Here is a 12,499-nt window from a genome sequence, read left to right as displayed (position 1 = left end):
AAATAGGGCATTTGTTACTCACATGAAAAATATTAACATTTTTTATGGACTCTTCTTGGCGGAGGCAGAATTTCAGTTAAGTCCTCCAGGTGAGCCGATGGTGTAGGTACCATCCTGTTTCGTGTTTGGGGAAACTGAGGCTTGTCATGACTCAGCCGCTTACTCAAGATCTCAAAGCAAGTTACGGAGCTGGAAGCCGATCGCGTGCCTCTGACTCCACGCTTCTTGTTTCACTGTGTCACAAGTGGAGAAATTACAGGACAGAGACATAGTCAGCAATTACTCACTGAAACCGGGGATGTGCTGCGTACAGACCTTGAAGCCCAGGAAGCCTATAAAAGGGGCGTTGCTTTGCTTCTGCCGGTCATCTGACACTGAGTTACTAACGCCCGTGGGCCTCAGTGTCCTCATCTATAAATACGTGGTTAATTGTGGCATCTTCCATATAAGTTTGTTGTATAGAAAAAAGAGTCGTGGGTGTGTGTGTACCCACGCGTATATTCATGGTAACTGCACACTGTAGCTGCGTGAGCCAGTCTGATCCTTTCGAAAAACAAGAATCGGACGGAATAGAACAAATAAGAGCCATAAATGTGTCCATATCCCCAGCTCAGGAGCCCTACTCCTGGAAACATATTCTGAGGAAATGATTCTAAAGACCAAGGAAAATGTGTAATTGCACAGGTATTAATTATAGGAAAAACTAGTTTGGTTGTTCCTCAAAAACTAAACGCAGAGTTACACTATGATCTAGTATTTCCACCCCTTGGTGCATAATCAAGGGAATGAGAACATATATCCCTACAAAGACTTCTTCATAGATGACCTCTTCATAACAGCCACAAAGTAGGAACAAATGGATGAAGAGATAAATAAAATGTGGTCTCTCCGTACAATGGGGTGTTCTGGGACAGTGGAAAAAGATGAAGTACTGATCCGTACGACAGCATGGACGGACCTTGGAACTAGTGCGCCGACTGAAGGTCAGGAAGGACCGCGTAGTACATGATGCCACTTACATGAAATGCCCAGAATAGGCACATATACAGAGGGAGAAAGTAGACTAGTGGTTGCCTAGGGCAGGAGTCAGGGGGGAGGGCAACAGGAGCGATGCTGAATGACTGCGGAGAGGTAAAGCGTTTCTCTAGGTGGGGGACAAAATACTCTACAGTCACCTTGTGGAGTTGGCTGTACCCTTCTGCGCGTATACTGGAAAATGCGGAGTTGTGCACTTTAGCTGGGTGAATGGTACGTTACGTGAATTGTTTCAATACAACTGTTTTAAATTTTAAAAAAGTAGAGGGAAAAATGGAAATAATAAAAATAACCCCAAGATATCGAATACGTTATACTCTACTTTGTTGAGGGAACATTATGTAGTCAGTAAATACTGTAAGTGCAAAGACTGTGTAACAACACAGAAAATGAGTGATGTGATGTTGGCTGGAGAATGTATGAGAGTGTGATGCCCGGTGGTGTTGGAGCAAAATATACATGCATTTGGGTATTTGGATAAAGGCTGGCAGGAAACTCAGACACAAGCATATGGTGAAGGGAATGTGCCTCTTTCTTTCAGGAGTCCCATTAATGTTATTGAATGTCTCAAAAGCACTTGTTTTAATGTTCTTTGTAATGGTAGCCTTGTGGTAGGTACAGGTGCTACTGAAGATGCATAAAACATAGGCAAGGAAGGAAAAAGCACAAGGGACATTTTAAAAGTCAGCATGTGAAACATCGAAGAAATGGAAATTTAAATGCAAAAATTTAGCAGAGCATTTAGGGGAAGTGGGTACTGAGGGAAGTGCTGAGGGGCGTATCGACAGGGCAGCCTCCAACAGAATTCTTCCAGAAAACGTAAAAACTGGCCTGCTTGGGAGTACGTTGCCCCCCGTGATTCTTTGCCTGCAAGTTTTGAAGGCAGAGGATTTTTCATATGCTGGAGCTGGTGGAGGTCTGTGATAATAACCCAGAAGGAAATAGGAAAACTTAGCAGTGCACACAGTTTACTTCAGTTCACCAAAATTGTACTTGAGTGTGGAAAAAGGGAGGAAGTCTGGTTAAGCCTAAGTGAGTCAACATTTAATGACCCTCCACCCACGTCTCCTCCCTTCCCAAGGCCACCTCACCTCTGCAACTGGGTGCTTGACCCTTGCAAGGAAGGAACTCCAGCTGGGATGGGCGGGGTGAGCCCAAATCCCTGTTGGTTGGCCTCAACTCTCAGGCTGGGGGGCCAGAGAAAGCAGGGGCCAGAGCAAAGGTGAAGACCTCTATCATGTCCTTTCCCCAGAACTTTCTCCTCCCTGGGTTCCCACCGCATGTTTGCAGTGTCACATTTCCTTCAGCATCCTCGGTTCCAGAAGCCACTCATGACTTTTGTGAGAAGCAGCTAAAGTGCCGTGCCAGCAGTTCTTTAAAAGCACTCCAAGTTCTATTTACTCCAGATAAATAATGGGGACAGGGTAAGGCTGGACCGAGGCAAGGCAATCTTTAAATTAAGCTCTGCTTCCACCTCAAAATGGAACCCATTGTTCCTAGCCCCGAGGTATGGGGAGGAGGGGGGAGACGCCCAAATTTTCTGTGGAGTGTAAAATCAAGATTTCTGAGCGAGGATGCATTCTTTCCCTCTAGGGTTATTAGGTTCGTTCGAGCTGCGCAGAGATGCAGCCTTAGATGCCATCTGGACGGATCCCGCCGTTCAGTTAACTGGCTGAGCCTGCCGGTGATCTGTGTGTCCGACGTTAAAATCCCAGACTATTTCTACCCTTTAGCACCAGGAGTTGCTCTTATATTTCAGGCACCGGGGTGAGCCCTGAAGGTTGTAATTACAGTCCGAGTCCTTAACCACTTCTTTCGTCTCCCTTCAGGAATTCAGTCTTCGAGCAAAGACACCTCGTGTCTTTCCCGTGGGTTCTCTGAGCAGTTCTGGGCTTCTCAGGGGCGCTCAGAAGTTGTTATGTAAAGACGATGAGGGCAGTAATGGCCCTCTTTCTGCAGAGAGCCCCCTGAGGCTTGAACAGCTTTTCTCTAATTCTCTATTATTCTACTTTGTCCAAGTCCATCCTCAGCACCCGTCCCCACATGTAGCAAGTGGTGAGTTCGACATGGAAGGGCGGCCACACCAGCCGCCGAGCCACTCAGCCACCCAAAGAACAACCACCACCACCAAACCCGTGTGGAGATCCTGAAATGAGGAAGGGATACGGGGGAAGAGAGACACTGGTTAATAACAACTGTATGGCCATCATTACTCTGTTTTGCATATGAACCCATGATTTCAGAAATTCCTTTGTATGTATGGCCCAGAATCATCACAATTTTCCCACCAAGCCAATAATTTCTAGGTAAGAAATCTATGTTTTGCAGCTGCTGGGCTGTTCTAGTCTTAACTATACCCAGTGCAAACGCATCAAGGGAATCTTTAGTCTAAGGAAAATCAGGTTGCACAACAAGCTGAGAAAACCAGCTACGCGTCGCCATAGCAACTGGACCCGTATCAGAGCGAAGGGCAGAGTTCTTCAGACTCACCTCCTGAGTCTGCAGATCGGCTTCCTCGAGACAGAATCACGCGTCCTGATCATCAACACTGAGCCAGTTATTTTCGTTAAAAAAAAAAAAAAAAGTTGTAGTGTCATCGTCGTGTCAAGTAGATCTGTTTTGTTGGCCTTTTCCCTGGTGCCATTCAGTGCATTTTTATCTTTGGAAGGTGGGGTGTGGTAATGGGATCCTTTGGAAATTTCATTCATGGATTCAGTAATACGAATACGGTTGGGACCTGAGCCAACAGGGTTTGATAGTAATTAAATTTTGATGGCTGGAATACGACCTGTGAAGCGAGTTGCTTGCTGGTCTTCGTTTAACTCCTGAAGGACAAAGATCTGCATCCCTTGGAGTCTAACCATAAGCCCTGTTTTTAGACCCAGGGAAGAAAACACAGGTTTGAATGACTCCTCCTAAGGGTAAACTGCAGGGCTCCTTCCCCAGGAATTACGCTCTGCCTTTCTAGGTCACAGATATCTCCCGATTAGTTTCAGAATGCCCTGTGAGATGTGTGTAGGCAGCGTGAACTACATCTGCAGGCAGAGCCAGCCTGGAGCAAGTAATCGCCCAGGGTAAGATCATTAGTAACAGCAGGGGTAGAGGGTTTGCATCTGTCGGTTGCTAAGACCACTGGAAACTCTTCCTTTCACTCAAGAAATATGGCCAATTAATGGGCAGCAGGAGGTTGGGGTGGGTCAGTACTTGCTAAGTAATTTTTATAGGTCATTTTTATTTTATGGGGTTATTGGCTCCAAAGTTAGGCTTTTTTCCCCCCTTTCCTCTTGATGTCTCCTCTAAAAAGACTGAAAAGAGACTGAAAAATGTGTGTTGTGGGAACGAGAGCTGGGGGGAGGGGTGGAGAGCGCTGGATCCGGAGAGCGCCTCGGAAATACACATTCACTGCAAAGACTACAACAAGAAAGAGACTCGGCTGGCAAAAAGAAAGATTACTCTAAGAGAAAGTACCTACAGTATGTGCTAGTCTGTACTGGCTGCTATAACAAAACACCATAGACTCAAGGTCTTGTAAACAATAGAAACGTAGATCTCACCGTTCTGGAGACTGCGGTCTGAGATTAGGGTTCCAGCACTGGTGGCTGAGGGCCCTTTTCTCGGTTGTAGATGTCTCATTGTATCTTCACACAGCAAAGAAGCTCTCTTGGGCCTCTTTTCTAAGGACATGAATCCCACCTAAGAGGGCTCTGTCTTCATGACCCTACCAATTCCCAAAGGCCCCATATCCTATACCATCCCTTAGGGATTAGGATTTCAACATATGGGCTTCTGCAGGGACACACACATTAAGACCACAGCAATACAGAAGACCTGTGCTAGCCTGTAAGGATACACTGATAACTGTGACATGAATCTTGTCCCCGGTAGTTCACATGCCCAGCAGATAGTGACAGTCACTCTTATAATGGTCCATGGACTCTGTGGCAGAGAGAAATGTATCCTGACTCTAGTCAGAAGTAGAGGAAAATACAGTCTACAGATATAATGCAGTCTCTATCAAAATACCAACAGCTCTTTTCACAGAACTAGAACAAATAATCCTAAACTTGTATGGAACACAGAAGACCCTGACTAGCCAAAGCGATCTCAGAAAGAAAAACCAAAGCTGGAGGCATCACAGTTCTGTACTTCAAGCCATATTACAAAGCTGTAGTCATCAAAACAGTATGGTACTGGCACAGAAATAGACATAGTTCAGCAGAACAGAACAGAAAGCCCAGAAAGAAACCCATGATGATACAGTCACTTAATCTTCGACAAAGGAGGCAAGAACATGCAATGGGAAAAAGTCTCTTCAACAAATGGTGTTGGGCCAATTGGACAGCTACATGCAAAAGAATGAAACTGGACCATTTACTTACACCACACATGAAAATAAACTCAGAATGGATGAAAGACCTAAATGTGAGACCTGAAACCATAACAATCCTAGAGGAAAGCATAGGCAGCAACTTCTTTAACATCTGCATAGCAACATTTTTGTAGACATGTCTCCTGAGGCAAAAATAAACTGTTGGGACTTCATCAAAATCAAAAGCTTCTGCACAGCAAAGGAAACAGTCAACAAAACAAAGAGGCAACCCACGGAATGGGAGAAGATATTTGCAAATGACAGTACAGACAAAAGGTTGATATCCAGGATCTATAAAGAACTCCTCAAACTCAACACACACGAAACAGACAAACATATCAAAATATGGGCAGAAGATATGGACAGACACTTCTCCAATGAAGACATACAAATGGCTATCAGACACATGAAAAAATGTTCATCATCACTAGCCATCAGGGAGATTCAAATTAAAACCACACTGAGATACCACCTTACACCAGTTAGAATGACCAAAATTAACAAGACAGGAAACAACATGTGTTGGAGAGGATGTGGAGAAAGGGGAACCCTCTTACACTGTTGGTGGGAATGCAAGTTGGTAGAGCCTCCTTGGAGAACAGTGTGGAGATTCCTCAAGAAATTAAAAATAGAGTTTTCCTATGACCCTGCAATTGCACTACTGGGTATTTACCCCAAAGATACAGATGTCGTGAAAAGAAGGGCCATCTGTACCCCAATGTTTATAGCAGCAATGGTCACGGTTGCCAAACTATGGAAAGAACCAAGATGCCCTTCAACGGACGAATGGATAAGGAAGATGTGGTCCATATGCACTATGGAGTATGATGCCTCCATCAGAAAGGACAAATACCCAACTTTTGTAGCAACATGGACGGGACTGGAAGAGATTATGCTGAGTGAAATAAGTCAAGCAGAGAGAGTCCATTATCATATGGTTTCACTTATTTGTGGAGCATAACAAATAGCATGGAGGACATGGGGAGATGGAGAGGAGAAGGGAGTTGGGGGAAATTGGAAGGGGAGGTGAACCATGAGAGACTGTGGACTCTGAAAAACAATCTGAGGGGTTTGAAGTGGCGGGGGGGGTGGGAGGTTGGGGTACCAGGTGGTGGGTATTATAGAGGGCATGGATTGCATGGAGCACTGGGTGTGGTGAAAAAATAATGAATACTGTTTTTCTGAAAATAAATTAATTAAAATAAATAAATAAATAAATACGGATTGATGAATCCATATATATTGTAAATAAGACTTGTGTCTTATTTACAATAGTCCTTAACTGGTAACTGCCCAAGTATTCATCAAAGGTAAATGGTAATACTGTGTCATGTGTATATACAGTACAATACTACTTACCAATAAAAAGCATCTGATACACAGTGGGGGAAAGAGATTTAAAGAGGAAGGAGGGAGGGAAGGAGCAGAGGAAAATAGTGAAATGTTCCGTAAGGAATCTGGGCTGGGCTTAACGGGACGGTAAGGAAATCACAGGCAAATGCCGAGGAAAGGATATTTTAGGAACCAGAAGCCGTATAAACAAAGGCATGGGATGGAGTCTGTTTAAGGAGGACACATGGACCGCGTGCATTGAGTGTTAGTTTAAATTGTGGGACAGGGTTGGAGAAAAAGTAAAAAAAGAGCCACATTTTGGTGTTCTGAAAAGCAGCTAGAGAACTTTGGACCTTATCCCACATAGAATTAAAGATTTGAAAACTGGAAGTTTACTGGTGGCCAGTGTTTTTATGCAGTGAGATATCAATAAACTTATTTTTGTTTTAAAAAGATTCACATAGTTTGATTTTTGTCCTAGGAAGATACCTTAACAGATTAGGCTGAAAATATTTTGCATTTTCCAAATGTCATAAATGGTTTGGTCCTATGTCCTTGTGCAAGGTTAACGGAGTTTGCACAGACTGAACGCAGAAGAAGCTCGTGCAAGAAGTGCTGACCCAGGCATTCCAAGTGACAACCCTTACATTTAAGTGCTTGAGGCACTATTGTGAGCACCTGGAAAATGGTTCTCTGCAGCAGAAAACCCAGCCAAGTCCCTGAAACCAATCTCTCTCTCTCTGTGTCTCCTCTCTTGCAGGCACGGCGATGGGGACTTGCGGTGCACAGCAGCGTACCTCCAGTCTGCTCTACGAGCCCTCCGACTGAGAAGCCGACTGGCAAAGTAAGAATGGCTCCATTTCTTACCGAACAGTCGGATTCGAACTTGTTGGCTGTTATTTCTTTTTGTCTTGAGCTATTTGGGTGAAATAATCAAACTGATTTCGTAAAAGTGGCTGATAAAATCCAAATCTCGAACTGTTTGGTTGGCCCCAATGTGCCCTTGCCCTTGCCCAAATCTTGAACTGAGAGATGTTGACCCAAGAGGCCTGTGCTGCAGCTCCTACCCCCACCCCCATCCTGGTGGCATCCCCCCCCCACCACCCCCCGACTCCCTCCAGTGTCCTGGTCTAGGAGCTCTTGGATTTATCTTCCCCTCTCCGTCAGAACTTGTTAGAAGGAAAGAGGATACTTTTAGTAATTTGTATTATAGAGGTAAACAAAACAAAACAAAACAAAACAACCCCCCTTTTTTTTCCTACTCCCTTAGGTTTAAAACCTGGGGTTATGCAAATTAAACTGAAAAAAAAAAGGAGAGAAAATATTTATGACTATGAATAGGAGGCCTTGGTAGAAGAGAAATGGGGACCCAAAGAAGCGGTTCTATTCAGGGCTTACACTATTTTAACAAAAAGCAATAAAATGTGGAGAAGTGACAAGAGAAGGAAAAGGGTCTGGACTTCTCAGCACAGTCTTGGGTAAATTGTGAGAAGGTAAACATATAGGGGAGATGAATGGCCTCAGAATTATTTGTTACGTTTGTTATGCAAACTCAAGTTGATGCCTTTGCCATTGATAGAAATCATGTCTGGTGATGAAGAGTCATCTTACTGGTATGGGCGAGGAAGACACATGTACAAATTGATGTCATCTTTAGAAAGGGAAATTCATGTCCTGCTTTTAGACAGAAGGGGGGTGGGCAGAGTGCTTTTCTTGCAAGTCTGCTGTTTCTCAACTGTCTTCAGCTCAAACTAATTCTTACACCAAACTGGCCTATTCGGGTCCCCCTCAGCGTGTTAGTGTGAATCAGTGCTTCCTCCTGCCAGCGCACTGTTTTTCAGTTTCTTGTGGAATAAAAGTCTTTGCTTCTAGAAGAGACAGGACAGGTTTTGCCTGAAGAGCTCCTGTTCTGAACCAGAAATCACACGGGTCAGTCCCAGGAGGAGTGTAACTCGGGTGAGGTGCAGGCTTTCCGGAGCCAGCCTGCCCGGGGTCGAATCCCAGCTGTTATGCACTTGCTGTGCGACCTCGAGCCGCCTGCAGAAAGGGCGTCACCGTGACCCCTGCCTCCCAGGACCGGCACCCGGTGGTCATTTCTCATAAATCCGTGACAGCGAGTTCTTTATTTTTACCCACCTGCTCACTCTGTCTCCGAGCGTGCAAGAAATTATGCAGTGAGTTGCATGAGCGACTAAACAAGGACGTGAAAAGCATGGGGGCTTAGGGGAGGCCCACCTGTGACCTGCTTGTGTCGGAAGGAGAAGCAGGAGAAGCGTCCGGTGGGGGAGAAGCGGCCAGTGGGGGAGAAGCCTGACTCCGGTGATGCATCAGGGGCGCTTCCCCAGCGCTCCCGAGCAGAGGGACGCGGTCTGAGAAGCCTGTCGCCTTCCTGCCCTCTTCGTGCCACACGCAGTCCTGGGGCGAGGGCGGGACAAGCTACTACTGGCAAAGTCGGAAAAGCCCGAAATTTCTTTGAACAGGGCTTCTGTTTCCAGCTTGTAGATGGAGTGGGCAGAGCCCGAGCTTTTTGCGCTTTGTAAAAGGAAAAGAATCTCTGCCGGGCAGTTCCTGGCCGTTCTGAATTGGCGGCAAGTCCTGCCCCCGGCAGCTGTGCACAGGGCGTGAGGTCTGGGCCAAGGGCACCTCTCCCTTGGGCCGTCAGCAGGACTGATGTGTGCAGGCGCCGTGGGGGCGGCCCCAGCGTCTTGGGACTGAGTCCTGTGCTTTGTGTCCACTGAGGTCTGGACTTCCCTCCGTGGACTTTAGGTCCAGTGGGACGAGTGTCGTTTGGCCCAAAGAGGAAAACGACAAACACACACGCTACACTCGCAGGCCGTGTTGGCCGCTGCCCCCAGCCCCACCTGCCTGACTCTGTTTCTATGGGTTCTACAATGACCGCCACTTTGTCGGTGGGGACAGAAAGGACCCATTGCAAAGGCTCGGGACAGAGGTCAGCGTCTTGGAGGGACGTCTTTGGGCTAAGTTTGAGGCTGTGCAGAGCCAGTTCTGAGCGGCGCCGGTGTCTCCCGAGGCCGGATCAGCACCACTGACGGCGGCACAAAAGGGACGTTCAGATGCTCTTCTGCGAGCAGGAGGTCACGGGCAGTAGAACCACTGGGTCTGCGCTGGCGGTTCTCGGGCGTCCCTCCCGCAGCAGGGCAGCCCCTCCGCGGGGACCCCAGGACTGGGGGGTCGGTGCAGTGGGCTCGCCCTTCCGGATTCGCTCTGTCTTCTTCTCTCATGGCTCTGGCTTCCGGGCTCCATACACCGGCCGTGAGGGACACTAAGGAATTCGTTCCGCAATCACCTCTGGTCACCTCCATTTCCCATTCACCGCAGGGGAAGGCGGCGCCGCAGATGTAAGCTCGCGTCATGGGGGTCGATGCAAAGTGGTGTTGGGGTGAGTGATTGAAGTCTACGGTGACTCTGCCCAGGGCCCAGACTCTCCCTCGAGGTCAGGAAACTTTGTGCTGGGCCTGCATGCTGGGCCCAGACGCGGTCCCTGCCGCCCGGATTACTGTGCCCCGAGCTGAACCAAGGACCGGTGTGTCCGTGCTGTGGGGGAAGGACAGCTGTTAGGAGAACCCAATGGATAACGAAGACCTCCAAAGTGAGCTCATGATGGAGAAAAAGGGCGTTTCGGAACCAACTCCAATCTCACAATTAACGATAACTCCTCATTAGTGGTGGTGATTACAGGGGGAGATGGGAGGAGGAAAACCTGTGGAGGGAGCGGAGACCCCGGGGCGGTCTCGGGGCAGCAGGAAGGGCGAGGAGACCCCGGGGCGGTCGCGGGGCAGCAGGAAGGGAGCGGAGACCCCGGGGCGGTCGCGGGGCAGCAGGAAGGCAAGCTTGGAAAGTGCCATGATCCGTTCTCAGATCGAGAGAGTTCCGCGTTTTATTTCCCATAACTGGAGTCAGCGCCTTTTGAATGGAGCATACAGATTTATGTAAATAAAAATGCAAATGTTAAAGGTATGTGTCTTGGGATTTCCAGGGGATGACCTGGTAGCTTTGTCTTCCTTCCCTTTGCAGCTGCTAAGTACTGTGTTGTGAAAGCTCCAGACGGACGTACTCCCCCAAATCCCACAATGCTATAACTAGCGGACCTTCTTTGTAATTTATAGCAGATACTCTGGAGAATGAATTAAAATAAACTACTTTTTAATGTATTTGACCGTAAACATGTTGCCCCAAGAGGTTGCACAAGCTAGCAATAAATGCGAGAGGGATTTCGGGATTTCAGTAAATTAATGGCATATCCAAAGTGGGCTGTGGAAAGGCAGTAAGACGCAGATGATGGAGACAAGAGTGGGGACTTGGGGGAGATAAGTAACATTAGACGGCGACGCGACATGGAGCTTTCCAGGCTCTCCCACAGAGTTCTCATTGATGCTACTGGTAAGACAAGAGACTGGGCTGCAGGAGTCGTGATTTCGGCCCAGCGAGCCTTGTGGAGATCACGCCAAGTCAAAACAACCTCGGGGAGTGCCATGACCTTGGCAAACGGAGCAGAATACATAAGCAGCCAGAGGAGCCGTTCTTAGGTCAAGGAGCTGCCCGTGACCGTGGCTATGCCAACCTGCCTTTCTCAAAAGGGGTTTAGGTGACAGGTAACTGTGTCCCCAGTCAAAAGGAAAGTAACTTTAACACGTGACTGGATTTGACCAGAGGGAATGGACGGAGAGGCGCATGAGGGGAGAGCAGTGTCTCTAAATGGAAGGCGGCCCACAAAGCAAACAAAGCTCCCTGGGCGGCCGTATTTCCGGGTGAGGGGAGGGCAGACGGGTGGGGCTGCGTGGAAGTTACTGGATAAACAAGAGATAAAGAGAAAGGAACTGGAGAACTCAGAGTCCACAAAATCTAGAGCTGCTTTATTTCAAAGTTGGGAGACATCGGTGGGAAGAAAGGAATAGGGTGCCCCCGCAACAGATCAATCGTTAGCTGCCTTAACCCTGGAGAATCCTTCCTACCAAAGGAAAGTTTAGTGTCGCAAGCAGGGGTCCTTTATTTATTTATTTATTTATTATTGTTTATTTTTGGGGTCTTTTAAATTTTTTTAATTTTTTATTATATTCAGTTAGCCAGTATAGAGTATATCATTAGTTTTTGAGGTAGCGTTTGATGACCCGTTAGTTCTGTATAACACCCAGTGTCCATAACGCTATGTGCCCTCCTTATTACCCATCACCCGCTGCCCGTCCCCTACCCCTCCCTTCTGTAACCCTCAGTTCGTTCCCTCTCCTCTCTCTGGGATCTCTCATGGTTTGTCTCCCTCTCTGATTTCTTCCCATTTTGTTTTCTCTCCTGTCCACTGTGGTCCTCCGTGCTATTCCCATGTTCCACGTCTGAGTGAAGCCGTTTCATAATTGTCTTTCTCTGCTTGGCTTATTTCACTCAGCATAATCCCCTCCAGTCCCGTCCATGTCGGTGCAGATGGTGGGGATTCACCCTTTCCGATGGCTGAGCAGTACTCCATAGTGCATATGGACCACATTTTCCTTATCCGTTCGTCGTTGAAGGCATCTCGGCTCCTCCCACCTTCCGGCTATTGTCGATGTTGCTGCTATGAGCCAGAAAAGACCCTGAATCGCCGGGGGAATGTTAAAAAAGAAAACCAAAGCTGGGGGTGTCACGATACCTAACTTCAAGCTGTGTCACAAGACTGTGGTCGTTTGAAGACTCGTCTTCTAAGCCAGGGGCCGTTGGGAATCACTGAATGTTACATCGTGATGTGGTGGCTGCGTCTGGATAAATAGCACC

At 47.4% G+C, this 12,499-nt stretch overlaps 1 long non-coding RNA gene across 2 annotated transcripts in view; it reads left to right on the top strand.

Moving 5' to 3' along the window:
* LOC116585274 overlaps window positions 1-12,499 on the top strand; it is a 319,368-nt gene that overhangs the window by 270,837 nt on the left and 36,032 nt on the right. For both annotated transcript variants that reach the window (XR_004283533.1, XR_004283534.1), the window contains exon 3: window positions 7,497-7,580. This is a non-coding gene — a long non-coding RNA (uncharacterized LOC116585274). The remainder of the gene's footprint in view (window positions 1-7,496; window positions 7,581-12,499) is intronic.

The sequence above is a fragment of the Mustela erminea genome, chromosome 2 (assembly GCF_009829155.1).
Source record: "Mustela erminea isolate mMusErm1 chromosome 2, mMusErm1.Pri, whole genome shotgun sequence".
Taxonomy (NCBI): Eukaryota; Metazoa; Chordata; class Mammalia; order Carnivora; family Mustelidae; genus Mustela; species Mustela erminea.
This window is presented reverse-complemented; position numbering and strand designations above follow the sequence as displayed.